This window comes from Dendrobates tinctorius, unplaced genomic scaffold, assembly GCF_039654945.1.
Source record: "Dendrobates tinctorius isolate UK_male_01 unplaced genomic scaffold, ASM3965494v1 ptg000204l, whole genome shotgun sequence".
NCBI lineage: Eukaryota > Metazoa > Chordata > Amphibia > Anura > Dendrobatidae > Dendrobates > Dendrobates tinctorius.
In genome coordinates, this window is record NW_027361871.1 from 1,705,892 (window position 1) to 1,714,411 (window position 8,520).

At 37.8% G+C, this 8,520-nt stretch overlaps 3 non-coding genes across 3 annotated transcripts; 1 reads left to right on the forward strand and 2 right to left on the reverse strand.

The window, feature by feature from the left end:
* Window positions 1–2,060: 2,060 nt before the first annotated feature.
* TRNAT-AGU (transfer RNA threonine (anticodon AGU)) lies at window positions 2,061–2,134 on the reverse strand. Its single transcript has one exon. It is a non-coding gene; the product is annotated as a tRNA-Thr (tRNA).
* Window positions 2,135–7,076: 4,942 nt separating this feature from the next.
* Window positions 7,077–7,158, forward strand: TRNAS-GCU (transfer RNA serine (anticodon GCU)). Its single transcript has one exon. It is a non-coding gene; the product is annotated as a tRNA-Ser (tRNA).
* Window positions 7,159–8,075: 917 nt separating this feature from the next.
* On the reverse strand, window positions 8,076–8,149 carry TRNAT-AGU (transfer RNA threonine (anticodon AGU)). Its single transcript has one exon. It is a non-coding gene; the product is annotated as a tRNA-Thr (tRNA).
* Window positions 8,150–8,520: the final 371 nt, after the last annotated feature.

Below are 8,520 nucleotides of genomic sequence, written 5' to 3' on the forward strand. Positions count from 1 at the left end.
TAATCTGCTTCTTCTTTCATGTTGAATGGTTTGGTTTTCATTTTTAACCCAAGCAGTGGACACTTCAAGCATGAAAGTTTACAATACTCCTGTGCTGCTATCAAACTTTGCAGAGTCAGACCTGTAAATCCACTTGTTTTAATTGGTAAAGCTTGATGCCATCCTATATTCTGTAAAGAAAATTATATCCTCTAATTCCTTTTAAAGTGTTTCAACAGCAGAGAATTTTTTTTCTCAATTGCACTATATTAGGGCTGTGGGAAATTAATATTTGATGACAAACAAGAGTAAAAGTCCTCTTTTTGGGGTAAAAACCCACAAAATGAGATGAAGAATAGAAAGCACTGCTGACATTCAAAATCAAGATTTTCCTTTTACTAAATAGGCTCTTTGACCAACTAAGCCAAAGGACAAACAGGTGCGAAACATTAAAAAGCCTGCTTAGAGAGTTAAACAGCCCTAAACTGAGATAAAGAAGGAAAAGGACTGCTGGCATTCAAATTCAAGATTTTCCATTTACTAAATAGGCTCTTTGACCAACTAAGACAAAGGACAAACAGGTGTGATACATTAGAAAGCCTGCTTAGAGAGTTAAACAGCCCTAAACTGAGATAAAGAAGGAAGAGGACTGCTGGCATTCAAATTCAAGATTTTCTGTTTACTAAACAGGCTTTTTGACCAACTAAGACAAAGGACAAACAGGTGTGATACATTAGAAAGCCTGCTTAGAGAGTTAAGAAGCCCCAAACTGACATAAAGAAAGAATAGCACTGCTGGCATTCCCCAAGCTAACTTCAAACAACAGGCACTGTAGTTGACGAGATAAGGCAACTCTGACAAAAGCCAACATACAATCTTCAGTGAAAAAACACTGACTGGTAAAAACCCTCTCAACATCTTCCCACCTAAACGTAAGGGCGCTATGTAGATGAGGTGGCGGAGTGGTTAAGTAGATGGACTGCTAATCCATTGTGCTCTGCATGCATGGGTTCGAATCCCATCCTCGTCGGATTAATCTGCTTCTTGGTTCATGTTGAATGGTTTGGTTTTCATTTTTAACCCAAGCAGTGGAACCCTTCAAGCATGAAAGTTAACAATACTCCTGTGCTGCTATCAAACTTTGCAGAGTCAGACCTGTAAATCCACTGGTTTTAATTGGTAAAGCTTGATGCCATCCTATATTCTGTAAAGAAAATTATATCCTCTAATTCCTTTTAAAGTGTTTCAACAGCAGAGAATTTTTTTTCTCAATTGCACTATATTAGGGCTGTGGGAAATTAATATTTGATGACAAACAAGAGTAGAAGTCCTCTTTTTGGGGTAAAAACCCACAAAATGAGATGAAGAATAGAAAGCACTGCTGACATTCAAAATCAAGATTTTCCTTTTACTAAATAGGCTCTTTGACCAACTAAGCCAAAGGACAAACAGGTGCGAAACATTAAAAAGCCTGCTTAGAGAGTTAAACAGCCCTAAACTGAGATAAAGAAGGAAAAGGACTGCTGGCATTCAAATTCAAGATTTTCCATTTACTAAATAGGCTCTTTGACCAACTAAGACAAAGGACAAACAGGTGTGATACATTAGAAAGCCTGCTTAGAGAGTTAAACAGCCCTAAACTGAGATAAAGAAGGAAGAGGACTGCTGGCATTCAAATTCAAGATTTTCTGTTTACTAAACAGGCTCTTTGACCAACTAAGACAAAGGACAAACAGGTGTGATACATTAGAAAGCCTGCTTAGAGAGTTAAGAAGCCCCAAACTGACATAAAGAAAGAATAGCACTGCTGGCATTCAAATTCAAGATTTTCTGTTTACTAAACAGGCTCTTTGACCAACTAAGCCAAAGGACATAAAGGTGAGATACATTGAATAAACAGATTAGAGATGCATAGAAAGGAGGCATTTGAAAACTAAATCAACTGGTTTTACATTGTCATGCTTGAAGCCATCTTTCTTCCTTTATAGAAGAGATTTTTAATCTCATAATTCCACTATCAGTCGCAAGTGAAACACATATTTTTAAGATAGGAAGCTTCTTTGTGAGGAGACGAAAAAAAAAGGCACTGCTGAGATTCGAACTCAGGATCTCCTGTTTACTAGACAGGCGCTTTAACCAACTAAGCCACAGCACCAGAAGATGGCATGCATTTGAAATCCAAGGAAGATTGAAGCACCAATCGAACATTCAACTGGTTAGCGCAGCAAAACAATATTGAGCTTGAGTTCCATTCCACGTAGAGCAGAAACATGGAATAAGATTTCAATCTCAGTCATAACACTTAAGAAGCCAAGTAAATTTTGAAGAGGATTCATTTAAAAGACTGACAAATTTACAGAAGCTGTATCGAGGACAAAGGCTTTGAAGTTTTGCAATTGAATGAGCCATTTTTTAGCACAGCTGAAATTTGGGACTTGTTTTGCTTCCAAGTTATGACACAGAATAGACAGATTGAAGAAATGCCATGGCAAAACCAAAAGGAGGAAAAATTATGACTAATTGATATTAAAAACCTCAGCACTGGTTCATTTCTGATAGAGTTTTCCCCAAGCTAACTTCAAACAACAGGCACTGTAGTTGACGAGATAAGGCAACTCTGACAAAAGCCAACATACAATCTTCAGTGAAAAAACACTGACTGGTAAAAACCCTCTCAACATCTTCCCACCTAAACGCACAGGTGCTAAGTAGACGAGGTGGCCGAGTGGTTAAGGCGATGGACTGCTAATCCATTGTGCTCTGCATGCATGGTTTCGAATACCATCCTCGTCGGATTAATCTGCTTCTTCTTTCATGTTGAATGGTTTGGTTTTCATTTTTAACCCAAGTGGTGGACACTTCAAGCATGAAAGTTTACAATACTCCTGTGCTGCTATCAAACTTTGCAGAGTCAGATCTGTAAATCCACTGGTTTTAATTTGTAAAGCTTGATGCCATCCTATATTCTGTAAAGAAAATTATATCCTCTAATTCCTTTTAAAGTGTTTCAACAGCAGAGAATTTTTTTTCTCAATTGCACTATATTAGGGCTGTGGGAAATTAATATTTGATGACAAACAAGAGTAAAAGTCCTCTTTTTGGGGTAAAAACCCACAAAATGAGATGAAGAATAGAAAGCACTGCTGACATTCAAAATCAAGATTTTCCTTTTACTAAATAGGCTCTTTGACCAACTAAGCCAAAGGACAAACAGGTGCGAAACATTAAAAAGCCTGCTTAGAGAGTTAAACAGCCCTAAACTGAGATAAAGAAGGAAGAGGACTGCTGGCATTCAAATTCAAGATTTTCCATTTACTAAATAGGCTCTTTGACCAACTAAGACAAAGGACAAACAGGTGTGATACATTAGAAAGCCTGCTTAGAGAGTTAAACAGCCCTAAACTGAGATAAAGAAGGAAGAGGACTGCTGGCATTCAAATTCAAGATTTTCTGTTTACTAAACAGGCTCTTTGACCAACTAAGACAAAGGACAAACAGGTGTGATACATTAGAAAGCCTGCTTAGAGAGTTAAGAAGCCCCAAACTGACATAAAGAAAGAATAGCACTGCTGGCATTCAAATTCAAGATTTTCTGTTTACTAAACAGGCTCTTTGACCAACTAAGCCAAAGGACATAAAGGTGAGATACATTGAATAAACGGATTAGAGATGCATAGAAAGGAGGCATTTCAAAACTAAATCAACTGGTTTTACATTGTCATGCTTGAAGCCATCTTTCTTCCTTTATATCTCTTAGATAGAAGAGATTTTTAATCTCATAATTCCACTATCAGTCGCAAGTGAAACACCTATTTTTAAGATAGGAAGCTTCTTTGTGAGGAGACGAAAACAAGGCACTGCTGAGATTCGAACTCAGGATCTCCTGTTTACTAGACAGGCCACAGCACCAGAAGATGGCATGCATTTGAAATCCAAGGAAGATTGAAGCACCAATCGAACATTCAACTGGTTAGCGCAGCAAAACAATATTGAGCTTGAGTTCCATTCCACGTAGAGCAGAAACATGGAATAAGATTTCAATCTCAGTCATAACACTTAAGAAGCCAAGTAAATTTTGAAGAGCATTCATTTAAAAGACTGACAAATTTACAGAAGCTGTATCGAGGACAAAGGCTTTGAAGTTTTGCAATTGAATGAGCCATCTTTTAGCACAGCTGAAATTTGGGACTTGTTTTGCTTCCAAGTTATGACACAGAATAGACAGATTGAAGAAATGCCATGGCAAAACCAAAAGGAGGAAAAATTATGACTAATTGATATTAAAAACCTCAGCACTGGTTCATTTCTGATAGAGTTTTCCCCAAGCTAACTTCAAACAACAGGCACTGTAGTTGACGAGATAAGGCAACTCTGACAAAAGCCAACATACAATCTTCAGTGAAAAAACACTGACTGGTAAAAACCCTCTCAACATCTTCCCACCTAAACGCATGGACGCTATGTAGATGAGGTGGCCAAGTGGTTAAGGAGATGGACTGCTAATCCATTGTGCTCTGCATGCATGGGTTCGAATCCCATCCTCGTCGGATTAATTTGCTTCTTCTTTCATGTTTAATGGTTTGGTTTTCATTTTTAACCCAAGCAGTGGAACCCTTCAAGCATGAAAGTTTACAATACTCCTGTGCTGCTATCAAACTTTGCAGAGTCAGACCTGTAAATCCACTGGTTTTAATTGGTAAAGCTTGATGCCATCCTATATTCTGTAAAGAAAATTATATCCTCTAATTCCTTTTAAAGTGTTTCAACAGCAGAGAATTTTTTTTCTCAATTGCACTATATTAGGGCTGTGGGAAATTAATATTTGATGACAAACAAGAGTAAAAGTCCTCTTTTTGGGGTAAAAACCCACAAAATGAGATGAAGAATAGAAAGCACTGCTGACATTCAAAATCAAGATTTTCCTTTTACTAAATAGGCTCTTTGACCAACTAAGCCAAAGGACAAACAGGTGCGAAACATTAAAAAGCCTGCTTAGAGAGTTAAACAGCCCTAAACTGAGATAAAGAAGGAAAAGGACTGCTGGCATTCAAATTCAAGATTTTCCATTTACTAAATAGGCTCTTTGACCAACTAAGACAAAGGACAAACAGGTGTGATACATTAGAAAGCCTGCTTAGAGAGTTAAACAGCCCTAAACTGAGATAAAGAAGGAAGAGGACTGCTGGCATTCAAATTCAAGATTTTCTGTTTACTAAACAGGCTCTTTGACCAACTAAGACAAAGGACAAACAGGTGTGATACATTAGAAAGCCTGCTTAGAGAGTTAAGAAGCCCCAAACTGACATAAAGAAAGAATAGCACTGCTGGCATTCCCCAAGCTAACTTCAAACAACAGGCACTGTAGTTGACGAGATAAGGCAACTCTGACAAAAGCCAACATACAATCTTCAGTGAAAAAACACTGACTGGTAAAAACCCTCTCAACATCTTCCCACCTAAACGCACGGGCGCTATGTAGATGAGGTGGCTGAGTGGTTAAGGAGATGGACTGCTAATCCATTGTGCTCTGCATGCATGGGTTCGAATTCCATCCTCGTCGGATTAATCTGCTTCTTGGTTCATGTTGAATGGTTTGGTTTTCATTTTTAACCCAAGCAGTGGAACGCTTCAAGCATGAAAGTTTACAATACTCCTGTGCTGCTATCAAACTTTGCAGAGTCAGACCTGTAAATCCACTGGTTTTAATTGGTAAAGCTTGATGCCATCCTATATTCTGTAAAGAAAATTATATCCTCTAATTCCTTTTAAAGTGTTTCAACAGCAGATAATTTTTTTTCTCAATTGCACTATATTAGGGCTGTGGGAAATTAATATTTGATGACAAACAAGAGTAAAAGTCCTCTTTTTGGGGTAAAAACCCACAAAATGAGATGAAGAATAGAAAGCACTGCTGACATTCAAAATCAAGATTTTCCTTTTACTAAATAGGCTCTTTGACCAACTAAGCCAAAGGACAAACAGGTGCGAAACATTAAAAAGCCTGCTTAGAGAGTTAAACAGCCCTAAACTGAGATAAAGAAGGAAAAGGACTGCTGGCATTCAAATTCAAGATTTTCCATTTACTAAATAGGCTCTTTGACCAACTAAGACAAAGGACAAACAGGTGTGATACATTAGAAAGCCTGCTTAGAGAGTTAAACAGCCCTAAACTGAGATAAAGAAGGAAGAGGACTGCTGGCATTCAAATTCAAGATTTTCTGTTTACTAAACAGGCTCTTTGACCAACTAAGCCAAAGGACATAAAGGTGAGATACATTGGATAAACGGATTAGAGATGCATAGAAAGGAGGCATTTCAAAACTAAATCAACTGGTTTTACATTGTCATGCTTGAAGCCATCTTTCTTCCTTTATAGAAGAGATTTTTAATCTCATAATTCCACTATGAGTCGCAAGTGAAACACCTATTTTTAAGATAGGAAGCTTCTTTGTGAGGAGACGAAAACAAGGAACTGCTGAGATTCGAACTCAGGATCTCCTGTTTACTAGACAGGCGCTTTAACCAACTAAGCCACAGCACCAGAAGATGGCATGCATTTGAAATCCAAGGAAGATTGAAGCACCAATCGAACATTCAACTGGTTAGCGCAGCAAAACAATATTGAGCTTGAGTTCCATTCCACGTAGAGCAGAAACATGGAATAAGATTTCAATCTCAGTCATAACACTTAAGAAGCCAAGTAAATTTTGAAGAGCATTCATTTAAAAGACTGACAAATTGACAGAAGCTGTATCGAGGACAAAGGCTTTGAAGTTTTGCAATTGAATAAGCCATCTTTTAGCACAGCTGAAATTTGGGACTTGTTTTGCTTCCAAGTTATGACACAGAATAGACAGATTGAAGAAATGCCATGGCAAAACCAAAAGGAGGAAAAATTATGACTAATTGATATTAAAAACCTCAGCACTGGTTCATTTCTGATAGAGTTTTCCCCAAGCTAACTTCAAACAACAGTCACTGTAGTTGACGAGATAAGGCAACTCTGACAAAAGCCAACATACAATCTTCAGTGAAAAAACACTGACTGGTAAAAACCCTCTCAACATCTTCCCACCTAAACGCACGGGCGCTTTGTAGACGAGGTGGCCGAGTGGTTAAGGTGATGGACTGCTAATCCATTGTGCTCTGCATGCATGGGTTCGAATCCCATTCTCGTCGGATTAATCTGCTTCTTCTTTCATGTTGAATTGTTTGGTTTTCATTTTTAACCCAAGCGGTGGACACTTCATGCATGAAAGTTTACAATACTCCTGTGCTGCTATCAAACTTTGCAGAGTCAGACCTGTAAATCCACTGGTTTTAATTGGTAAAGCTTGATGCCATCCTATATTCTGTAAAGAAAATTATATCCTCTAATTCCTTTTAAAGTGTTTCAACAGCAGAGAATTTTTTTTCTCAATTGCACTATATTAGGGCTGTGGGAAATTAATATTTGATGACAAACAAGAGTAAAAGTCCTCTTTTTGGGGTAAAAACCCACAAAATGAGATGAAGTATAGAAAGCACTGCTGACATTCAAAATCAAGATTTTCCTTTTACTAAATAGGCTCTTTGACCAACTAAGCCAAAGGACAAACAGGTGCGAAACATTAAAAAGCCTGCTTAGAGAGTTAAACAGCCCTAAACTGAGATAAAGAAGGAAGAGGACTGCTGGCATTCAAATTCAAGATTTTCTGTTTACTAAACAGGCTCTTTGACCAACTAAGACAAAGGACAAACAGGTGTGATACATTAGAAAGCCTGCTTAGAGAGTTAAGAAGCCCCAAACTGACATAAAGAAAGAATAGCACTGCTGGCATTCAAATTCAAGATTTTCTGTTTACTAAACAGGCTCTTTGACCAACTAAGCCAAAGGACATAAAGGTGAGATACATTGAATAAACGGATTAGAGATGCATAGAAAGGAGGCATTTCAAAACTAAATCAACTGGTTTTACATTGTCATGCTTGAAGCCATCTTTCTTCCTTTATATCTCGTAGATAGAAGAGATTTTTAATCTCATAATTCCACTATCAGTCGCAAGTGAAACACCAATTTTTAAGATAGGAAGCTTCTTTGTGATGAGACGAAAACAAGGCACTGCTGAGATTCGAACTCAGGATCTCCTGTTTACTAGACAGGCGCTTTAACCAACTAAGCCACAGCACCAGAAGATGGCATGCATTTGAAATCCAAGGAAGATTGAAGCACCAATCGAACATTCAACTGGTTAGCGCAGCAAAACAATATTGAGCTTGAGTTCCATTCCACGTAGAGCAGAAACATGGAATAAGATTTCAATCTCAGTCATAACACTTAAGAAGCCAAGTAAATTTTGAAGAGCATTCATTTAAAAGACTGACAAATTTACAGAAGCTGTATCGAGGACAAAGGCTTTGAAGTTTTGCAATTGAATGAGCCATCTTTTAGCACAGCTGAAATTTGGGACTTGTTTTGCTTCCAAGTTATGACACAGAATAGACAGATTGAAGAAATGCCATGGCAAAACCAAAAGGAGGAAAAATTATGACTAATTGATA